Source organism: Periplaneta americana, chromosome 2 (assembly GCF_040183065.1).
Source record: "Periplaneta americana isolate PAMFEO1 chromosome 2, P.americana_PAMFEO1_priV1, whole genome shotgun sequence".
NCBI classification, from domain to species: domain Eukaryota; kingdom Metazoa; phylum Arthropoda; class Insecta; order Blattodea; family Blattidae; genus Periplaneta; species Periplaneta americana.
Genome location: NC_091118.1, coordinates 3,097,108 through 3,122,710, shown reverse-complemented (window position 1 = coordinate 3,122,710; position 25,603 = coordinate 3,097,108). Strand labels below are relative to the sequence as shown.

The window sequence follows — 25,603 nt, the reverse complement described above, 5'->3', positions numbered from 1 at the left end:
AGTTTGCCTTGATAAAGTTCAACTTATTTCATCACGTAAGTAGCACTTCAGATGCTATGAATTGGAAAGAGTTCAACTTCATCAAATCAGACATTCTAAAGTATAGGTTATAAAATAATCTCTAATATTACAATTTATTTGGGCCGAAACCTGCAATTGGGACGATATTTAAGTTCCATTTAAATATTTGTATGACTTTTATGCGAGATCGTGCGTATTTGCTTGTTTTCCGCACAGAACCAATACGCGGTAAGTGTGAAATACCACATTCAGTATTCCCAACCTAACACACATAACAATTTCCCTCTTCTTACCGCTTAAGCACGACATTCATTTTACTGCTTTAGGCTTTTAACATATTATTTTTAGAGACGTTTAACATAGTAATAATTATAAATTGGAAACTTACCACTGCAATTTCACCTAAATTGCAATGTTAATTATTGTTTTTAAATATTTGCAAAACTTAAGTAAAGTCTACTACTCCACGAAACTTACTGCATTCCTGATACAAGTAACATTAAGGAAGTCGTGAAAAAATCAACAAGATTCCAGATGCCGATGTTATTACTACAATATGTTATATAAATAATATTGTTAAAATATTAAAATGAAAAATAAATCATTACATAACCTTACCGTTTGTTTTAAGTTCGCATTTATAGACTGGGGAAAAAAAAGACAGACGTATATCACGGTCTGCTGGAGTATAGTAAACACAGGAAACATTTTATAGCAACAATGTTGAAGATAGATATTTTTGTTTTTAAAAGTTGCCGTCATTCAACAGAAACCAAGATGGAGATTTCATTGCAACTAATTAGAAATTCCTCTTTCAGGTATGTAATAAACGATCTTCGCACAAAATAATGTACGATACACGAGCGGTATGTTTGTTTTCATGTGCTCGGAAATTAAAAAAGCTCAACTACGTTTCGCTTTTTCAATCTTTTCCTCGACCATGAAAACGTCAACATACCGCTCTTGTAACGTATATTACTATTCTCTACTATGAATAACTGCATCTATGTCGTGTGCTACAGAATACCCATAATTTATTCTCATCGTTAATAATTTTGTTGTCCCAATTTTAATTTCTTCATTCGTTCAATTCAGAAATGCAAGTTCAGGAAATCACTGCGAAAAAAGTCACACTTACTGAAGTGTTATCTACTTAGTCTGAACTTAAGCCGAACTTTAAACTACCTTTTGTATTAGTTTTCATGCAAACATAAATATTATAAAGCTACTTCAAAATATGTTCACATATTCTTCGGATTCTGCATGAATTAAACATCAATATTAAACAAGAGTATAAAAACCTCAAGGCTTCACTTACCTTATGGAAATAGCACCAACCATCTTCATTCACGCTGTACGTTCGACTAATAGACACCAGCCTTCGGAACTCAGTGCAGGCCAGGCGAGCTGATGTTGAGAAGAACGGTGAGCTGATGATGAGAAGAAAGGCGATCTTGTTTTGTTTTCAAATTGCTGTCAGAACTGGAAAAAAAAAAAAAAAATGTATATTTCACATAATAAAGATTTATAATTCAATGCAAATGAATGTTTCCTTTGTCAAAAATTAACTTTTAATATATTAGTTTATATCTAAACTAGTGGCTTGTGCAGCAAATGCTGCAAACTAAGTTCATTAGACGTTCAAATAAACATTTTTCAGATTTATTTTCAATGAAGAATACCAGACATTTTGAAAGTTATTTGCTTCCATAATAATGAAAGATACTCTCTCTCGAGCCGATACTGAAGAGAACCACGCATATAAATATCTACACCACACCGCCATTAAATATATGAAAAAGACCCAACCCCACTTGATTAATAACTATAAAAATATTTGATTTTTAATAATATTATTATCTTACTTAAGTTTTATAGCTTTCAGTAACATATACTATATATACTATATAGCCGCCACTCAGTAAAATATAGAAATCAAAATCTAATTTAAGTTATTCTCTACATCTACTTATATAACCCAAAACGTTTCACTTTCATTTCATCAATATAGCATTAATATGTATAATTAATGAAAAATAGTTACATCATGGCATTAACTACAATAATATTTCATTTCTAATGGTAATAATGTCATCAAACCACCTCAAGTTTTGTAGATTTTAATATCCAATACACAGCTGTACCCAAAAAATTACACACCACAGAATCGAACCTGTAAATTATTTTCAGTAAGTTAAGTATTTAATAACCAATTTAATTTGAGCTCTAAATATGTCAGCATTCTTGCAGATCATGGGCTTCGTGTAATATTGTTTACTGTAGTGTGTGTTTTGTTTTATCTGAAATGCGATTAGCTAGTTCTCAAAACTGACGGCAGATGGATTTTGGAAAATAGGAAAATTATGTTGAAAAATTGACATTTCACTGAAAACTACTATTTTTCTGAAAAACTTTGGGTTCGAAGCTTCAAAATGAGGGGTCATTTATTAAAATCCGTTCAGCCGTTTTCCCGTAATTTCCATTACCAGTTCAAATTATATATAGATACCAGGTGGTGGAAAAGTCTCATTACAACCTATTATTTCAAGAGTTTAAATATTAAACGTTTCAGTACACTAATATAAATTGGGTATTTCGGCCCACCTTTTGTGGCATTTCACACATATGGCCGCCATCTTGAAATCCGCCATTTTGAATTGACGTCTGTTTTTAAGTGGGAAAGGGTCTTATGATACATCAAACACTACCATAATTTTCCCACGAATTCATTCCTGTACCCAGATTTCAGCTATCTGCTACCGTTCAGGCGTTATTGACATCCAAAGTTCCCCTGTATGTAGAGAAAATTCGTGATGTTCATCTGCAATAAAGAATTAGAGCGGTATCTCAGCAGACGTGCTTGTGCGAGAATGTGCTAGCTGGAGTTATGCATTCAACAAGACGGACGGCATATTGAACACGTCATTTAGTGTAAACTTTAGATGGCATTAACGCGTAAACCGTAACATTAGATCAGATGTGGGCATTTAAAGAGATGCGCCGTACTACTCTGATTGCTGCAACACGCATCACCTGTGAAAGTAATACTCAGTGGTGGATCGCGTGAAGTATTGAAACACGGAACGTTAAGTAATTACGCAGGACAAGAAGATACACAGTTTTCTACAAATGTTATTTTTATGAATAATGACAATGAAAGAAAACAAACTTTCCAAAACAAATACAAACTATTTTACAAAAAGCTGAAACATAACTGTATTTCTAATTTAAACAATTACTGTAAAAACCTTATAAAATGATATAAAACGTACAATTCCATAACAGTTAAAAAGTAATGCCATAATCTGAACCTATTTGTTTTGAAAGGACATCAGTCACTAATTTGCATCCTTTCAAAATATAATTAAGAAACTAAGGAAAAATAGATTCTTAACAAAATATCAAGCACATTACTAAGAAACAGAAAAACAACAATTAGGCTATTTTTTAAACTTCTTACTGTAGTTCTTTGTTGTTTTTGTCAATTTACGTCAATTGACTCATGTCCTTAAAAGAAAGGATTCGTTTATTCTTCTTCGTCACGTAAATCAGCAAGTGTTTCAAAATTTGGAGTTATGTCAGACATTGCAATTGTGAGCTGATAGAATAAATTTTCGTCTCAAATGCGTGATCTTGATTTGGATTTTACAATGAGAAAAAAAACTGTTCACAAATAAAGGTTGAGCCAAACATAGAAGCAATTTTCATAACAAAACTCTGAAGATGTGAATATTTCACTTTCCAAAGTTGTTTAAGCTTATATATATGTAAACCAGCCATATTTGTGCACTTGCACTTGGGGTTTCGCGGCCAGATACGCTAACCGTTACTCTACAGGTGTGGACTACTATTATTATAAAAAATAAAATAAAAAAAATTTGTTCCATTAAAACGAGTCTTTTCATAATGTCGCTCAACGTGCTAGTAAAATTTTGTAGCATAATAAGCACCTAACGCTTTCCTCTTCTTCGCAACAAAAGAATTCATTTTCCCATTCTTTGTGGAAATAATATTTTTGGTCTTTATTTACTTCAGGAGCTTCCTTAGTGGGCGACATTTTTTTTAGTGAAATCCACCGCTGACCGCCAGTGCTTCAACCGGTCGGACAGGTACCCGAGCTAGGGGTGCGGAGGGAGGGAGATCACGTCCTTGCGTTCGATTCCATTCAACATGTACTACTGATGCCCATGTCTGCATTACATGAAATCTGATTACAGGAATGAATTCGTGAGAAAATTCTGGTAGTGTCTCATGAATGACAAAAACCTTCACTTAAACACCATCGAATACAAAACTTGTAATTTATGTGCACTGGACCTCTACTGAGGAAATGGTAGACCGGTTCTTGCTACATAATTATCCAAAAAAGAGAATATTCGCCTGTAATATTTATTTGATATAATTAGAACAATTTCCCACATCATTTAATTCGAGTTTCATCATATTCATTTTGTTGAATGCAACTACTATAGACAGGAGAAACACATTCATTTTCAGCAGCTCCCTCTACCACTACCACCAATTTTATTACTGAAACTTACACCGTACACACACCTTCCTATGTATTCACCTTCTACCAGTAGCTAATCGAAGCGAAGCACTGGTCAATTCTAACTTACTGATTTATTTGTAATGTTTGAGTGACAATAATGCACATTCAAACAAAACACTAAAAACGTTTCATAACTGCTAAAGTACATGATACAGTGTGTTGAAAAATTTAGGAAAGATATCTCTAAATAGTGCAAAGATTTTCTGTAATTTTATTTTAACATCAGTAATTCTACAGAAGAACTACACCAAAAAAGCATTTTCTTTTAAAATTGCCTATACTATAAATAGTACAAAGGGTATTGGCTTTACTTTCTGGTGCTTGCAAGAGAACTATTTACCAGTTGTAGGTAATAATGATGGGTGCCACATTGTCCAAATCAGACGAAGAAGCAATTTCGATATACAGAAATTTAATTACCAGACGACTGTGTCCTCTCTCTTGCTCTACTTTCCCCAATTCTTTGTCGTATCTTCTCTCTTAGCTATATTCACAACGCATATTTCATCTCAAATGTTTATTATTAATTATTTACCTGAGGTAGTCTTGATCCACCGTGCTCTGAAACTACAGTCTGATACGTTAGCCATCCAGCTAACAAGGCATTTGCTGCTGACACACATCATGTACAGGGTGGCACACGAAATGGCATACTATTTATTTTACACATAACACGTATTGATTTGTATTAAAGCTTTACAAAATTATAAAGAACTAGCCGTACCCGTGCGCTCCGCTGCACCCGTTAGAAATAAATATAAAGTAATTACATAATTAAAATAGGACGTTTGATCCAGGGAACATTCGTGTTTGATAGAAGGATAAATCGTTTAATATGTTACTTAATTTAAATTGTATTTAAAATATTAAAATGCGATCATTTTAGTCCAGAGACACTCATTTGGTGCAATGACAATTCCTTTAGCATGTTTCTTAATTGTTATTACCAATTATTTTTGGAAAAGCGAAAATTAACAGAAAAATTTTGGCTACAGATTTATTATTATGTTTATATTATATTATATTATGAAAAAGTGTGTTGATGACGGATGTACTCGAATCAGAAAGTTTTTAATTTGTTGTGGGAGCTCTTGAATCTCAGGAGGAACAACTTTTACAACAGCGCAACATAATCTGCTTGGCTCATTACCCAATTTTTTTGCATTGCATTTATTGCATATATATTTTATGTATTCTAACACGATTCAATTGAGCATAGTTAAAATTTGAATTATAAAATAATGGATTGCTAAGCTAACGTACTATTACTGCATACTAAATCAATACACTCTCGTTGTTCGTTAATTCTCTGAGATAAAAATGAATATGTTCATAAACATTATTTTAAGAAATACAGGAAATGAATATACAGAATAACCTACCAAGTTGTTTGTGCATAAGAAGCTATTTTAATCTTACCTGTCCTCAATTCACTCACAAGTTACTGTAATAACATTATAGCATTATGTCCATCTAGAGAAACTACACTTTCCAATGGTGAAATAATAATTAATTATACAAATCGGTTAATTTAGCTTCCGATATTACTTCATACAAACACAGAAACATTCTCTGTAGGCTATGATTCATAGCTTTCGATTGTTGTTGTCCAAGGCCCCTTATAGAGGAAGTCATTTGTTTTTTATTTCAATACACCGCCTTAGATGGCAGTTATTTTAATTTTAAAACTCATTTATCTCATTAAATATCAGTCCTATCAAAATTTTTCCGAGAATAAAACTTATCAGAAATCATTTTCAAAGAAACTTTTGTTATGTAACATATTTCACAAAAATCAATAATAAGCGAGATATTTCGATTTATTTAATTCAGGCCCCCCTTATAACCCCCCTTTTAAGTAACGTATTTTGAATGCCATATAGCCTATAATCTGAGTTACAACGAACTTAATTTATATTCCAATTTTCATCGAAATCGGTTCAGCCATTATCACGTGAAAAGGTACCAAACATACAGACAGACAGACATACAAACAAAAATTTCAAAAAAGCGATTTTCGGTTTCAGGGTGTTTAATTATATATGTTAGGACCAATTATTTTTGGAAAATCGAAAATTACCAGAAAAATTTCGGCTACAGATTTATTATTAGTATAGATTAATAATTAGAATTTGCTAGGATTTTCCATGAATTTCGGCATCTACTAGCTCAGTTAGAAACATCGAAACTACAATATTAAAATTTTAATGAGATAATTAAATAGTGTGACATTTCGTGTGCCACTCTGTAAGTATTTAACTTTGCTCCACAGTATTTATGAATGACGTAACAGAGGTGAATTATGGGTTGGGACCGTTATATTACTCTTTTGTGGGCCTCGACCGCACCAGCAAGGAAAAAATTCATCCAATCATGTGGAGGATAATACAGCATGTTGAATCTTTCGTACATTACTTTTAACACTTGAATATAAATAATTGATTAAATGGCGATCCTACTCATGTTAATTTTGTAAGCATGTGCGGCTTACAGCTGTTACGGTGCTACTTGACACCATCCTCAGAGCCTTCTGTGTCTCGGTGTCATCTCAACTTCGCTGCCTGTTGTGTGGGTGTGTTCGAAGAAATCATCAAAATCACAGACATCATAACAAAGCAAAACTATCTCACACACAACAACAAATACTACACCCAAACAGAAGGATTGCCAATGGGATCACCCATATCCAGCATACAGAGGTGTGAAAATTATTAGAATAATCTTAATTTTAAAGGTTTTTTAATAGTTCCTTCACAAATATTCATTTAATTGATGCATATTGGTATATATTACTATACTGATGTAGGATATATTGTGACAGCGACGTGAGATTCGAACTCACGACCAGCGTCCCGCAAGAGAGAAGATCGCGCGGGCTCCACGGAGCACTGAGGGACGGCGCGCAGCGGAGAGAAGAGAGGGGAAAGGGCCTACGCGGTGAGGGAGTGTGCGCGCGCGCAACTGCTGCGTGCGGAGTGAAGGGGGGACGGACTCTCCCGACTCTTCGAGAAGTCCGTCGAAGTGGAAAAATCGGGAATTCGAACTTTCCAGGCTACGTCGCTGTGCTATAAAAGAAGAAATGCCAGCGAACTCGGGCAGTTTTCAGTTTATTCAGTCAGTGAGTAAGCCAGAGTAAGCAAGCCAGTCTTGTGTACCGGAGTTCGACTCGAGTGTGCGTCCGCAACTGTGTCAGCATCTGAAGGCCTGAGTTCGAGTGCAGTGGACCACAGTTGGAGGGACCTGAGTTCGAGTGCAGTGGACCGCAGTTGGAGGGACCTGAGTTCGAGTGCAGTGGACCGCAGTTGGAGGGACCTGAGTTTGAGTACAGTGAACTGTCTCTGAAGGTCTGTGGTTCGAGATACCGTGAACTCGAGTGACTGAGCTAGAAGAACTGTGGACTGAAAACTGACAGTTCTGATTTGTAAATAGTGCTTTGTAAATATTAGTTAAGATTAACAGTTCATTGTTGTTCGTAATAGTCCAAGTAAATTGTCATTGCCGTCAGTGGAGTGCTATAACGAATACTGTGTTGAGTGAAAATCCTATTGTTGACGAGAGCATTTAAGGTGAATTGTAGACAGGAATTATTGTTGGAAGAATAAAATCCTATTGTTGAGTTGAAATAAATTCACAATATTTACTACTAACAATGCCGGAAAGCATTGTTGTACATTGGTATTTTCTTATTTTACAATTGTTATGGGAATTCAGAAATTATTATATTATGTTGGCGGAATTGGAAACATCAAAACTTAATTAAGAAATGCTTTAAACAAATTGTTCTTTGCGTTTACATTGTTGTGAAGTTTTAAATGAATTTATACATCTGTTTTGTGCATATAATTTTTTATGTTTCCAATTCCGCCAACATAATATAATAATTTCTGAATTCCCATAACAATTGTAAATTAATAAAAATACCAATGTACAACAATGCTTTCCGGCATTGTTAGTAGTAAATATATCCTACATCAGTATAGTAATATATACCAATATTCATCAATTAAATTAATATTTGTGAAGGAACTATTAAAAAACCTTTAAAATTAAGATTATTCTAATAATTTTCACATCTCTGTACTAGCAGAGATATTTTTACACAACATAGAACAAACATACATACTCAACAATTAACACAACAAGTATGCAGACAACATAATATACTGGCACAGATACGTAGACGACATACTTATACTATACAAAGAAAACAAACGACAAATACACAAACTACACCAATACATAAACTAAATACACCCAAAACTCCAATACACACTGGAACTTGAAAACAACAACTCCAAAAAATGTCCTAGACATCACCATAACAAAAGTTGACAACAAACACACCTTCAAAATATACAGAAAACCCAACAACAACAACACACATACACAACACATCTAACCACCCCACACAACACAAACATGCTGCATTCAGACAATGGTACACAGACTACTCAACATACCCATGAGCCAACAACACTACAATGAAGAAGTGAACACAATCAAATACATAGCACAAGAAAATGGTTACAACCCAAACATAATAGACAACATCATATGGAAGGCAAAACAAAAACTCAACAAACACAAAAACACACAAAACACAACACAAACACAAGAAATACATCACACTAACATACGAAAACAAAAACACACACAAGATCGCATCCTCATTCAGAGAACAGAAATACAACATAACACACAGAACAGAAAACACACTACAAAGACATCTCAACACACAAACAAATAAATACGACCACACAGGCGTATACAAACTCACATGTAATAGTTGCGACAGTTTCTACATTGGACAGACAGGCAGATCATTCCAAACTCGATACAAAGAACACATTAAAGCAATAACCAGAGGACACAATACATCTACATATGCCGAACACATAACTAATGCTAACCACACATACAATAACATAAATACAGACATGGAAATCCTACACATACAACCCAAGAACCAAAAACTCAAAACACTAGAACAATATGAAATATACAGACACACTAAAACACACCCTGATCAAATTCTCAACACACAGATCAATTTCAGTACACACACACTATTTGACACAACTCTTCCTCACACGAACGCACCCACACAACAGGCAGTGAAGTTGAGATAGCGCCGAGATCTAGTAGGGTCTGAGGATGGTGTCGAATAGCACCGAAACAGCTGTAAGCCACACATGCTTACATAATTAACACGCGTAAGATCGCCATTTAATCAATTATTTATAATACAGGAATTCATTGTTACATTCAACAGGGGAATAGTTCTAGGTTATTCTGTGGAACGTATTGGGTGCCGGAAAGTAAAACCATGTGTTTTGTACTCTACACTATTTGTATTAAGCAAATTTTAAAGAAAGAATTATTTTTCCCTGGTGTAGTTCTTCTGTAGAATTACGTGACTTCGATTAGTTTGTGTTGATTGATGTTACAACAATATCATTAATAAGATTGTTGCAATAAATGTCTATAAAAATGTGTTCTCATATCGAAAATGTATGACAACATCCTGTAACATGAAATATTTGTAGTAAAATATAATTTTTTTCAATACATTTAAACTTAGTTAATGATATTTAATATCACTTAAATGTGAATTGTTTTCTAAATTGCATCTCAATAGATTGTAAAATAATTTCGGGATTTTATAGCAAGCCATACTGCAGCATTTTTAATGAAATAAGTGTAGACTGACTTGAAAACGTATCAGAAAATGGGTAAAAATTAGAAAAAATTGATAAGTGTATGTAACCTAAAAGTGATTACTTAACATGTGAAATGAAATGAAGTAGTAGAACACTTCAAAATATAACACACAAAAAAAAAAAAAAAAAAAAAAAAAAATTCACTTTATTTGGTATATGCAAGGCATACCGAAAGCCTAACCTAACCTAACCTGTCACAGATTCGTATATATGCAAGGCAGATCAAAAGTGTAAGCAACTAACGTAACCTAACCTGTCACAGATAGGAATACGTATTCTGAAGTTTTCTGGATTCGTATATGCAAGGCATATCACAAGCCTAAACTAACCTAATCTAACCTGTCACATATTTCCGCAATGCAGAATTTAGAAAAATTTAAGTTGGAATTTCAAGTGCTGAAGAATCGCTAATAATAATTTTGTTCTCCGAATTTCAGTTTCTTAATTTGTGCAGATCAGGAATCCAAGTTCAGCAAATCACTGCACGAGAAAAGTTAAATTTATTGCCGTGTTTATCTATTTAATCTGGAGTTAAATCAAACTTTAAACTTCGTTTCGCATTAATTTTTGTGCAAATATAAATTACAAAATTATTGCAAAATATCTTCGGGTTTTCTTAGTATTGTATGAATTAAACATCAATAATAAACATGGAAGGCAGAAAACAGGAGAGATTCGAGGAAGCTGGGTTTGCAGTTAAAGACAAAACACTATGTATGAATGAATTAAACATTGCTAAAGCCTAAAACCCTCAAGGCTTCACTTACCTCGTGGAAACATAGCAACCATCTTCATTCACGCTGTACGTTGGACTAACAGATGCCAGCCTTCGGAACTCCTCAGTGATGGCCAGTTCAGCTGATGTTGGGAGCAATTCAACCAATGAGAAGGAAGGCGATCTTGCTTTCTTTTCAGATTGCTGTCAGCGCTGTAACAAATATATGAGTATTTAACATAATGATGATTTATAATGGAGATGCACTATCACCTTTACTTTTTAACTTTGCTCTAGAGTATGCCATTAGGAAAGTCCAGGATAACAGAGAGGGTTTGGAATTGAACGGGTTACATCAGCTGCTTGTCTATGCGGATGACGTGAATATGTTAGGAGAAAATCCACAAACGATTAGGGAAAACACGGGAATTTTACTGGAAGCAAGTAAAGAGATAGGTTTGGAAGTAAATCCCGAAAAGACAAAGTATATGATTATGTCTCGTGACCAGAATATTGTACGAAATGGAAATATAAAAATTGGAGATTATCTTTGAAGATGTGGAGAAGTTCAAATATCTTGGAGCAACAGTAACAAATATAAATGACACTCGGGAGGAAATTAAACACAGAATGAATATGGGAAATGCCTGTTATTATTCGGTTGAGAAGCTTTTATCATCCAGTCTGCTGTCAAAAAATCTGAAAGTTAGGATTTATAAAACAGTTATATTACCGGTTGTTCTGTATGGTTGTGAAACTTGGACTCTCACTTTGAGAGAGGAACAGAGATTAAGGGTGTTTGAGAATAAGGTGCTTAGGAAAATATTTGGGGCTAAGAGGGATGAAGTTACAGGAGAATGGAGAAAGTTACACAACGCAGAGTTGCACGCATTGTATTCTTCACCTGACATAATTAGGAACATTAAATCCAGACGTTTGAGATGGGCAGGGCATGTAGCACGTATGAGCGAATCCAGAAATGCACATAGAGTGTTAGTTGGGAGGCCAGAGGGAAAAGACCTTTGAGGAGGCCGAGACGTAGATGGGAGGATAATATTAAAATGGATTTGAGGGAGGTGGGATATGATGGTAGAGACTGGATTAATCTTGCTCAGGATAGGGACCGATGGTGGGCTTATGTGAGGGCGGCAATGAACCTCCGGTTTCCTTAAAAACCAGTAAGTAAGTAAGTGAAAAGGTTTACAATTTGATGCAAGTGAATGTTTTCTTCGTGAAAATTAATTTTTAACACATTTGTTTCATACCTGCAATCATTTGCTTTCGTACTGGACCTTTTCAATCAGAAAGAAACCAAGAACTTTATTAATTTTAAAAATTGAAATTTTCCACATTCGACTTCCATCCGTACAAGTTCGGGTTTTACAGCTGCAGCAACATAACACGGATGACAACAACAGTAACGTATTAAGGGGTGGACAATCCTATAGAATTTGTCAATAAGGAAGAAATCATTAGACAGTACATATATTGTGATAACGGCACAACAGGGTTGTACATTACACAGCTAAATAAGGTCGACTTTTTTACTTAAATATTCAGGGTTCTTAGTTAGATTCTGAACAAGTCCAGTCTAAACTAATAATATTAGTACGGCAATAGTAAACTGACACATCAGGGGATGATGCCTATGAAATCTACGCCTAGTGGTTTGACTACTAGTCTATGTACAGCGATTTATACTACTGGACGGAATTTGTTCATATTCCAGAATCAAGAACCCCAAAATTCAAAATGCTAGATTCGAAATCATGAATTGTTAAAATAGTAGGCCTAATATGGATTTTGAATATTTTAAAATTTTTATTTCCTGATATTATATCTGTTGGTCCCACGCCGTGGCGTCGCAGTCTCAGGCATCCTGCCTAGGACTCGCGTTATGGAATCCTCAAGGGGGATGAAATTTTCTCATGAAATTTCGGCCAGTGTATGGGACCGGTGCTCACCCAGCATCGTGATGCACTTGGGGAGCTACGATAGGTAGCGAAATCCGGTTGCGAATACCAGCTATAACGGCTGGGGGGATCATCGTGCTAACCGCACGATACCTCCATTCTGGTTGGATGATCGTCCACCTCTGCTTCGGCATGTGGGCGTGAGACCAGCAGCCGGCTAGTTGGTCTAGGCCCTTCACAGACTGTAGCGCCACGGATTATTATTATTATTATTATTATTATTATTATTATATCTGTTGCATTTTAACATCCTTTTAACAACATCAGACATCCACAAACACCAGTAGACCTAATTTCTTCCCACTAAATTCTCACTGATTCGTCTTTAAGAAAAATCGCTTTTCTGTGAAATCCTTAAGAAAACTCACGAAAATTATGTGTTTCACACTCCCTGCCACCTACCCCAACCATTTCGAAGGAGCGATCTCGCCTGTCCGCAATTCTCTGCCCCACCCCTTGTACACAGCCAATTTCATCCTTATTTTCGATGTGAAGGTGTCGACACTGAACTTCGTTTTCTTATAGGATATGTAAAACCCTATATCATATATGTAACAGATGGCTCAATCCTATGTTAAAATCGGCAGCACTTTGAAGAGAACAACCGCCAGGATCGCCACCCGTCCGCCGTAAACGAACACGAGATGGCAGTACAGTCGCTAATGCAATTCAAATGGGAGTTATGACGTGACTCCTTATGCAGCAACTAGATGGCAGCATAGTAAACTTGACAAAAGTTGTTACCGTCAAAACTTATAAGGGCGAGCTATCTGGGTATATGATCTAGGGTAAAACTCGACTAGAACCTGGTATGTAAATACAGTTCATGTGCCTTAAACTGGCAATGCAATATTGTAAAGAAGTAACAAAATATATCAGTAAAAGGACGTAAACTTCATTTTTAAAAATGATTTTTTTTGTATAATTATTGTTAATGACTTGAAATCTAATTACAATGCTTACATTACTTCAAATATGGTAAAAGGTAAAGGTAAAGGTATCCCCGTAACATGCCATGAAGGCACTTGGGGGGCATGGAGGTAGAGCCCCATGCTTTCCATGACCTCGGCACTAGAATGAGGTGGTGTGGTCGGCACCACGCTCTGACCGCCTTTTACCCCCGGGAAAGACCCGGTACTCAATTTTATAGAAGGCTGAGTGAACCTCGGGGCCGTTCTGAAAGTTTGGCAACGAGAAAAAATCCTGTCACCACCTGGGATCGAACCCCGGACCTTTCAGTCCGTAGCCAGCTGACTTCAAATATGGTAACTAATAATAATAATAATAATAATATGTTACAATTAGTTTGTTTTCTGCAAATCTTTATTTCGTGGCATAAGCCCTTTTTCCCAAATACCATCGAATGTGAATGTGGTAATGTATTTGCCCTGGACCTGTATTGTGGAAAGATGGCAGACTGATTCTTGCTACCATAATTGCCGAAAAGAGAATATTCGACAACCATTCAGACCTGTATGGCTTGACAATTATTTGATGTAATTGAAACAATTTCCCACACGTGGAGTTTCAAAAAATTGATTTTCTTTTCTTGCTATTTTTTTTTTAAATTATTTTTAATGCAGAAAACTGCAATTATTACTTACTTACTGGCTTTTAAGGAACCCGGAGGTTCATTGCCGCCCTCACATAAGCCCGCCATTGGTCCCTATCCTGAGCAAGATTAATCCAGTCTCTATCATCATATCCCACCTCCCTCAAATACATTTGAATATTATCCTCCCATCTACGTCTCGGTCACCCCAAAGGTTTTTCCTTCCTGTCTCCCAACTAACACTCTATTTGCATTTCTGGATTCGCCCATACGTGCTACATGCCCTGCCCATCTCAAACGTCTGCATTTAATGTTCCTAATTATGTCAGGTGAAGAATACAATGCGTGCAGTTCTGCGTTGTGTAACTTTCTCCATTCTCCTGTAACTTCATCCCTCTTAGCCCCAAATATTTTCCTAAGTACCTTATTCTCAAACACCCTTAACATATATTCCTCTCTCAAAGTGAGAGTCCAAGTTTCACAACCATACCACCAACACAGAACTGCACGCATTGTATTCTTCACCTGACATAATTAGGAACATTAAATCCAGACTGTGGATGCATATTTACTACCTATTGAGCTTCGCGACTGTATATACTAGACTGTGATGACCAACTTTCTCCATTCTCCTGTAACTTCATCCCTCTTAGCATCCATAGGTAGTTGCTGACCACTAGGATCGCTAATATCGCCTCATTACAGACAATGCGAAACAGTACCAGCACAGTCTATTGTTCCTAGTACCCTCACAACTCAAGCTTCGTGACTGAATTATTAATAAAAGAAGCCGCACTAAATAAGGGTTCGAATAGATCGGCCTACTAATCAATTCATAAAGAATAATCATGAAAACCAATTGCGTGACAATTTGAAAGGAAAAAGAAAACATTACGATAAATAATATGAAAATATAGGAAATCATTTGCAATAAAAGTTTGTTGCGTACAAATGATTACTAATTATAGCTAAGGATGATTCTAACACATGAGATCGTATGGCATCAATCGTTGGATCAGAAATTTTAAATTTGTTTAAGTTCATTTAAAGTTTCTCGTGGGATTGTGCCACTAGACTGTGCAGTCACCTCTATACCTTCCAGCCAATTACTTCCTCTACGCATGCCAGATTCTTCCTATGTATTCAGCTTACTGAAGTTCTACCGAAGTGAAACGCAACTTAGTGATTTATTTGTAGGCTGATGTCTGGGAAAAAATGAGATTCAACAAAAACCTAAAAAGTTTGATAACTACTCAATATATGATACAATTTGGCGGAAACGTCGGAAAGATTTTTCTGAATAGTGCAAAGTTTGTCTAATTTTATTTTAACATCGGTAATTCTACAGAAGAACTACACCAAACAAACATAATTTATTTTACAATTGCGTACCCCGAGTAGTATAAAGTACTAAACACGATGAAATATTCACCTGTTGTACGTAATAATAAATGGGTGTATCGCCGCCATATTGTCCACATCAGACGAAAAAGCATCTTCGGTATAGGCTACCAGATGACTCTGTCTCCTCTCTTGCTCTGCTTTTCTCCAATTCTCTCTCGTATCTTCTCTCTCAGCTTCATTCCTGAAATCACAACGCACATTTAATCCCAAATTCTTATTAATTATTTAGGTCATCCCATATTATTTGCAGATGACACAAGTACAGTAATTACAGCCAATAACTGCAACACATTCCAATCTTCAACAAAGGAAATTCTCTTTAAAATATGTGACTGGTTCTCAGGCAATAAATTGGTATTAAATTGTAACAAAACTAACATAATTCAATTTAAATCCTGTCCAAATTCAACGTCGCAAATTTCTAGCGCAATGATTAACAATAGATCCCTAAATTTCTTGGCTTAAAAATCGATAATGTGTTAAATTGGAAAAATCATATTAAAGAAATTACCCCCAAACTAAATTCAGCTTGTTTTGCTATTAGATCTATGCAAGAGATAGTAAATATCAATACCTTAAAAACAATATACTTTGCATACTTCCACTCGGTAACGAGTTTTGGAATAATATTCTGGGGAAATTCCACAGATAGTAACAGTATATTTCTATTACAAAAAAGAGTAAATAGAATAATAGTAGGTGCCAAATCTAGGGAATCGTGTAGGACTATTTAAAAAAAACTACAAATAATGCCCATGGCTTGTCAGTATATCTTTTCATTAATAATCTTCCTCGTATGTAATCGTGAAAACTTTGTAACTAATTCAACAGTTCATAGCATAAATACACGTCAAAAAATGACTTTCATACTCCATCGGCAAGTCTATCGTGCTATCAAAAAGCAGTGCGTTATATGGCAGTAAAAATTTTTAATAGCCTCCCTATCGATATAAAAAGTGAAACTCAAAACATAAGATTATTTAGGGCCAAATTAAAGAAGTACCTAATTTCTCACGCCTTCTATTCTGTAGGTGAATTCATGACATTCAATAACGCTTCATGAAATTGATACTAAAACTTTGTGTTGTACTAGTAGACTATATTGTAAATCTCGTCTGTATATATTTCATCTAGACTGTGACTATAAATTAAGACTTTATAATAGTATTAGCCGTACCCGTGCGCTCTGCTGCACCCGTTAGAAATAAATATAAAGTAATTACATAATTAAAATAGGACGTTTGATCCAGGGAACATTCTTGTTTGATACAAGGATAAATCGTTTATTATGTTACTTAATTTAAACTGTATTTAAAAAATTAAAATGCGATCATTTTGATCCAGAGACCACTCATTTGGTCATAAAAATTATTTTAGGAAATACAGGAAACGAATGTACAAAATAGCCTATCAAGTTTTCTGTGCATAAGAAGCTATTTTAATCTTACCTGTCCTCGATTTACTCAGACGTTACTGTAATAACATTATAGCATTATGTCCATCTAGAGAAACTACACTTTCCAATGGTGAAATAATTATACAAATCGGTTAATTTAGTTTCTGATATTACTTCATACAAACACAGAAACATTCACTGTAGGCTATGATTAATAGCTTTCGATTGTTGATGTCTAAGGCCCCTTACAGACGAAGTCATTTGTTTTTAATTCATTACACCACCTTAGATGGCATTGTTATTGTAATTTTGAAACTCATTTATCTCATTAAATATCAGTCCTATCAAAATTTTGCATGGAATAAAACTTATCGGAAATTATTTTTAAAGAAACTTTTGTAATGCAATATTTTTCATGAAAATGAATAATAAGGGAGATATTTCGATTTATTTAATTCAAGCCCCCTTATAACCCCTCCTTTTAAATAAAGTATTTTGAATGCCATATAGCCTAAAATCTAAGTTACAACGAACTTAATTTATATTCCAATTTTCATATAAATTGGCTCAGCCATTATCACGTGAAAAGGTAACAAACATACATCCAGACAGACATACAAACAAAAATTTCAAAAAAGCTATTTTCGGTTTCAGCATGGTTAATTATACATGTTAACACCAATTATTTTTGGAAATTCGAAAATTACCAGAAAAATTTCCGCTACTGATTTATTATTAGTATACATTAAGTTTTTTGACTTGTTCCATATTCTAGCTGTAAAGCAATGTATGAATACCATGGAATGTTAATAAATACAATACAATACAATACAAATCACTAAATACGATGAAATATTCACCTGTTGTATGTAGTAATAAATGAGGTATCGCCGCCATTTTGTCCACATCAGACGAAAAAACATCTTCGGTATAGGCTACTAGATGACTCTGTCCCCTCTCTCTTGCTCTGCTTTTCTCCAATTCTCTGTCGTATCTTCTCTCTCTCTGCTTCATTTCTGAAATCAAAACGCACATTTAATCCCAAATTCTTCTTATTACCGGTAATTATTTACCTCAGGTAGTTCTCGATCCAGCGTCCTCTGAAACTATAGTCCGATAATAAATCCAGGTGAACTACATAAAGTAACATAGGTAAATTTTGGGTTGGAGACATAATATTACCCTTTTGGGGACATGGACCACACCAGCATTTCACTGCACTGACATGAAGTGTATGGCCATTCATTTCTACGTTCAACAAGTGAATTGTTCTACATTATTCTGAGGAAAGTAGGCCTATTGGGTGAAGAAAGGTAGAACCAAGTTCTTAATACGCACTCTATACTATTCGTGGTAGGCCTAAGCAATTCTTAAACAAAAAATTATGGTTCTCTGGTGTAATTTTTCTGTAAAATTTCGCAAATTTAGCTGGTCTTGGGTTCATTAAAACTCACTACACTTCTGCACTAAATGTCTATAATAATGTGCTATAATATCACAGATGTATCCGAAACACAACAAACCTTATATTTATGGTAAAATAAAATTTTTCTACATATTTTAACTTTGTTAACGATATTTAACCCACACAAAGATGAATCATTTTCTGAACTACATCTCAATACATTTAAAAGTAATTCCAGCTTTTTTTTATAGAACGCCAAACTTAAGTATTTTTAAGATTTCAATCCAAAAATTGTCTATTTTTCAGAGGAAAGATAGTTCGAAATATGAAGCATTCATATAGGATGTCAGTTGACATTAAAAATACATTATAAAATGGGTAAAAATTGGAAAGAATTAATCAATATAGATAACCAAAATGTGATTAACACTTGAAATAAAAAGGTAGAGTACTTACAAATGATTATAGGGCGCATAGTATATGCAAACTACACCAAAAGCCTAAACTAACCTAACCTATCACAGATTTCTAATGCCAGGAATAACAAAAATATAAACAACTAACGTAACCTAATCTGTCACAGATTGGAATCCGTATTCTTAAGTTTTCTCGATTCATAAGTTACATGCAAAGCATATCAAAGGCCTAAACTAACCTAACCTATCACAGATATGAATCCGTATTCTTAAGTTTTCTCGATTCATAAGTTACATGCAAAGCATATCAAAAGCCTAAACTAACCTAACCTATCACAGAAATTAATCCGTATTCTGAAATTTTCTCGATTCATAAGTTACATGCAAAGCATATCAAAAGCCTAAACTAACCTAACCTATCACAGATATGAATCCGTATTCTTAAGTTTTCTCGATTCATAAGTTACATGCAAAGCATATCAAAAGCCTAAACTAACCTAACCTATCACAAAAATGAATCCGTATTCTTAAGTTTTCTCGATTCATAAGTTACATGCAAAGCATATCAAAGGCCTAAACTAACCTAACCTATCACAGATTCGTATATGCAAGGCATTACAAAAGTATAAGCAACTAACATAACCTAAGCTGTCACAGATAGGAATCCGTATTCTTAAGTTTTCTCGATTCATAAGTTACATGCAAAGCATATCAAAAGCCTAAACTAACCTAACCTATGACAGATTCGGGGTGCATTACAAAAGTATAAGCAACTAACATAACCTAACCTGTCACAGATAGGAATCCGTATTCTTAAGTTTTCTCAATTTCTAAGTTACATGCAAAGCATATCAAAGGCCTAAACTAACCTGTCACACATTCGTATATGCAAGGCATAACGAAAGAATAAAAAACTAACGTAACCTAATCTGTCACAAATAGGAATCCGTATTCCGAAGTTTCCTTGATTCGTATATGCAAGACGTACGAAAAGCCTAAACTAATCTTATTTATCACATGTTCCCGCACCGCAGAAGTAGAAAGATGAAAGTTTGAAGTTTTAGAGTCGCTCTGAAGATAAACTAAACTTTAAACTTCCTTTCGTAATAATTTTCGTGCAAACACAAATTAGAAAACTGTTTCAAAATATTATCGGATTTCCTTAATATCGCTGCACTTCTGCATGAATAAAACATCGAAGGCAGGAAATAGGAAAGATTGAATAAAGCTGGGTTTACAGTGAAAGACCTACCCTTCGTCAGAACACTATGAATTAATTAATTTAATAAATATGTGTATAAAAACCTTCAAGGCTTCACTTATTCCTAGAACTTGGACCAACGGACTTCATTCAAGCTGTACGTTCGATTAGCAGACGTCACCACACCAGCCTTCGGAACTCGGTGCAGGCCAGGATAGTTGAAGTTGGCAGCAATTCAACCAATGAGAAGGAAGGCGATCTTGCTTTGTTTTCAAATTGCTGTCAACACTGAAAAAATAAATGCATATTTATCTCAATAAAGATTTATAATTCGTTACAAGTGAATATTTTCCTTATGAAAATTAATTTTATTGCATTTGTTTCATTTCTACGTCACTCTGGCTTTGTACTAGGCCCTTTGAATCAGAAAGAAACCAAGAACTTGATTAATTTTAAAAATCCAATTCTCCACATTCGATTCCAACCCGTGCAAGTTGAGGGCTTGTGCAGCTCCAGCAACATAATGCGGAAGATAGCAACACTAAAGTATTAAGGGGTGAACAAACTTATAAAAATTATCAACCTGTGTTGAACGATTTATATTAAACTATTAGACGGATTTTGTTCATATTCAGTATCTACGAGTCAATTTATCATGGAATGATGCACATGAAATATAATAATTTTAGTACTAGTCTGTCTGTGTACAGCGATTTCTACTAAACTATTCTACTGAAAATATTCACTATCTAAAACAACATAGCGGATCACATGACAACATATAACAAACCCATATAAACTAACTTAAATAGTACATTATGCAACGAGCCTATAATGAAGGTAATTAAGAAGTGAGTATGGATATTTATGAAACGAGCGCAAGCGAGTTTCATAATTTTCATACGAGCGTCTTAATTACCATTATAGGCGAGTTTCATACGACTTTTTATGCTCGACCATATTCCTAACTTGATATTATTAATTTTATTGCATCTGTCCTGGAGCAATGTCCCGTATGTTGTGAGATGTGCGCTGACGCGAAAGTATTGATTTTTTCCGAGGAACAGATGTCCACATTGACCTTGCTAGGCCATAAGAACCTACAGAGATAACATTGAAATTAAATTATACATTGAAAAACGAGATGACAAATTGAATTTATTTGAATATTATTTACAATTGATGCTAATTATTATAGTAACAGAACATAACCTTCTGCGACAGTATTGGATTTCCAGCCTCCGTGACTTTTCGCTAATTCTCTTTCGATTGCATATCCGAGAATAATCGATACTTGCGGTTTTATAACGGTAGAAAGCTGACCTGTCATTGGCTGAACAGTTGTAACCTGAGTCGTCATTGGCTGAAAGACCTGAACTTTAATGAATAGGTGTACTTTAATGACATGCATTGAAGGTCTGCTACCAGGTGTATAATTAGTACATTTCGGCATGGTCGAGCATAAAAAATATAACATAACACTCAAACATAACGTAATGTAATATAACACCACAACATATAACAAAAGTTTTACATAAATTAAACATAACCTAAATGATACAAAATATCAGAACACAACATATACGTAGTATAGGCCTGCAGCATGTTTTAGCAGAATATAAAATATTGACAGTATTTAAACTTGTATGACTTAATATATCTTAAGTCTTTAACTAAATAGGACCACACTGAATCTCACCTGAGATGTTGTATACAACATACCACACATAGGAGTTCCGCCATCTTGAAAAATATCTGGCAGTGTACGAAAGTGTGCACCTTCATTCCATTGATCGTGTTCAGAGGAGTTACCACAGTTTTAATAAAAGCAATTGTAGATTGTTGATGTTGTTTATACAACTGTCCAAAGATAGATCTGAACCTCACAAGTGATACCAACAAGGCACCACTTTTGAGGCAAGTATGTTAGGAGATAACGGGGTAGGGTGGCCAGTTCCTTTCAAACTGATTTTGAAAATAACATTTTCCAATTTTATTTCGTATTATTCATATTGCCCTACAATATATCCAAATTACCCCACATTTTAAAAATTGAGTACAACTTTCCAGGTAAATCACTTAGCTCGAATGACTTCAATTACAGTTATTTTCATTTTATAAAATTTCTATTGCTTCTTTAAACATGTAAGTACAACAATTCATATTAATATTGGCTATAATGTGGATATATTCCAAGAAATATGTTAAAATGTCTGAAATTGTTGAAATTACCCCTCTTTACTCTACAGGAATCCGGGTATAATGGAATTAGGATACCAGGCAGACATAACCCAATCAACCTAAGTTCTGTGTTGTAATTGTTGCAGTTCTAATAGATATTAAAAACAAAACACTTTCCACATTGTTTTATTTGAATATCGGACTATCTCCATAAACTCTTATAGGCCTATATACCTAAGAACTCTTCCCTTAAACAAGGTAAGACTGGATAAAGAGGACTGTGAAACCAACATGAACAAGGTGGGTTTTGAACTCAGAGACTGGTGGATTACAAATCTTTTGGAACAGTCATAGATTTTTAACCCTTTCTGACCTGAATTGTTTTTTGTGAGTGAAACAATTTTTTCTTTGCATCTATCTTCCATACAGAAACAAAAATAAAGCAATCCTCTTCCTTATAACAACTGGCCAAGGAAATGGCGGGTGCTGCATTCTATCGGGAAAGAACGAAACTACTTCTGAGGATACCAAATGGAATTATCAGGCAAATCATATTAGTTAGAGATTACAGAAATGTTGGTGACGTCATTCGAGCAGAAAGGGTTAAAATAAAGATAACAGAACGTAGTTTGGAACATTCTGTATCAATAGAATGATAGAGAAAAGGGAGTACATTCAGAAGCTGCTGCTAACACAATTTCGTCCAAAAGTGGGTAAGAGGATTTTGGAAATTGGTGTTTCAATTATGTAATAATAAATCAGTGTAAGTAATGGAACTTTGGCAACACTGTTACTCAAACGTAGGCGCGTGTTTCACCCCCTTCAACTGCCACGTGACCAACTCATACAATGAGTATGCAAGTGCAATTTACATTGCACGGTTTATTTAAGATGGAAGATTTAAAACAGATACATTATATTTAACAACTATTACTGTAATTAATATAATATATATTTATATCAGTTCAACATGTTACATTCTTCATAAACAAAAGATGATGCAATTTTTTTTCTAGAATATGTTTTTAAAATAATTAAAAATCAACAACATTGTCTAATGGAGTCGTAAACACTTATACAGTTAAATATAATAATAAAACTTGTAACAACACTATTGGACACTTACAGAAAGAAGTTAAAATATATTCTATATTTTTTTTTTCTAAAATATATTCATTCAAAATAACATTTTTTTAAATAGATGTAACATTATGTCTTTCTTATGACTAGATATGTCACAGTTTGCATTGATTCAATTTTTTTTCGATCGACTGTGCATGGATAAATTATATTTTAACATTTTATTTAAAGTTGATTTAAACTTAAAAAGGATTTTAATGAACTACATTGCTGCAACACATTATGTTATGTCAACAGACAAAAGAACGACGAATATCTTATGTACAGTTCATAATGATGGGCTCCGAAAACGTTCCAAATGAAGTTTTAATCACAGTTCCCATAAAATTTGGGGCGAAAATCATGTAATCAATGCATTTTATTACTTCGATTGTTTCTTTAGCAACACTCTAAAACAAATGAAGTGTTACGTTAGGATGGTGGTGCTTCCGCGGCCATACTGCGAACTAATGTGAAGGTTTTCTTTCCTTGATTATTTTATCCATACACACATGAGTGAAGAGTTTTCGCAGTTGATATGTTACGAAGAGAAGGGGGATTGGCTTATTTGTGCATTTTCTAGGAACTAATATTCACATAATCAAATGAAATTTATGCTTTCTTCTGTACTTTGCAAAGTTTTCTTTACCCCTTGCAAGATTACGTAAACTTGTAAAAGTTTCTTACATCTTAAAAAGTAATTAAATAAACACTACTATAAATGTTTACATTAGAAATATTAATTCCTTCTGTCTCCCAGAAATTTCTTTTCGTATCTAAGATTGTTTCTGAAGAAGTTACAATATTTTTCAACTGTTTTATTCCGATAAGTTTTGTTTCAAATATAATAAAATTCATGTAAACCAAAAATGATTTAGCTCATTAAGACATTTAATCTAAAAAAATGATAATATGCTTTCTGGGCAACATTTAGGATTTTCGTACTTGTGTATTATCTCTCAAGGTTTGATTTAATCTAATAAAAGTAATGATTTTATTACAATAAATAGCAGATAATGGCCATTTAATTTTAATGCTCCAGATAAAACCGTAATTAAACATACCTTAAATATACATCGTAATTATACACTTTTTAATACTTTTATCAGTAATAATGTGTTAAATTTGTTATGTAAACTACTTTTTTTTAACTTTCCTGTGTTAATTGAAAATATATCATGATATTTTACCGAAGTTAGTGACTACTTTTGACTTCATTTGTTGAAACAAAATAATCAACTTCATTACAAATAACCATAATATTTTTATTTTTAAATTTAAATTAATTTTGTATTTTGTACATTTAGAAGGTAAAATGTCCACTTGCACTAAGATGCATTGTGGGTAAAATGGAAGAGTTCCCTTCCTTTCTTAACCTCTGTATTAGGGGCAGTTTTGGCCAGTAAATGCTACTGTTGCCTTTTTCCTCGAGAAATGCCAGGTACAGAATTTCTGGAAGTTACGAGGGCTCAAAAACATAGTTTTCTACCTGGACTTGAACAAAGGACCTTCCAGTTTGTCACTTCAACACTAACAGAGATTTTCAATAAAAAATTAAATTATCTATAATTTTATGCTGTGAATCTCCATACAGAAAAATAATTCTTATGAAAAATCTGCAGCATATTTTTTCCCAGACTTGAATGTAGACTATATCAGTTGATTATGTTGCAAATCTAAACTTTTAACAAAGCAACTTAAATGTATAGACTTCTTCAAAACTCTCTCACTCACAATCCATGCTTACAAGACTGACTCTGGCATTTGAAATAAAATAATTACAATTCTACAATCTACAGGATCATTTTTAAAATTAGAGGAAACATTCTCTCTTCATCATTTTGAAGATGGATTAACGCAACCTGGCGAAACTAGCGTCACAAGTGGAGACATCTACAAAGAAGTTCATGTACATTTGCAATAGATCACAGCGTCCTTTGACCGACCA

General features: G+C 34.2%; 1 long non-coding RNA gene across 2 annotated transcripts in view; it reads right to left on the bottom strand.

The window, feature by feature from the left end:
- The window catches only part of LOC138711900 (uncharacterized), a 24,504-nt gene extending 2,389 nt beyond the window's left edge, over positions 1-22,115 (bottom strand). Inside the window, exons 1-6 of one of the 2 annotated variants that reach the window (XR_011335521.1) lie at positions 22,055-22,115; positions 20,407-20,643; positions 18,194-18,349; positions 15,966-16,118; positions 11,061-11,221; positions 1,340-1,503 (exon numbers count right to left, since the gene is read on the bottom strand). This is a non-coding gene — a long non-coding RNA (uncharacterized lncRNA). The remainder of the gene's footprint in view (positions 1-1,339; positions 1,504-11,060; positions 11,222-15,965; positions 16,119-18,193; positions 18,350-20,406; positions 20,644-22,054) is intronic. The other variant, XR_011335522.1, reaches the window with a different exon arrangement.
- Positions 22,116-25,603: the final 3,488 nt, after the last annotated feature.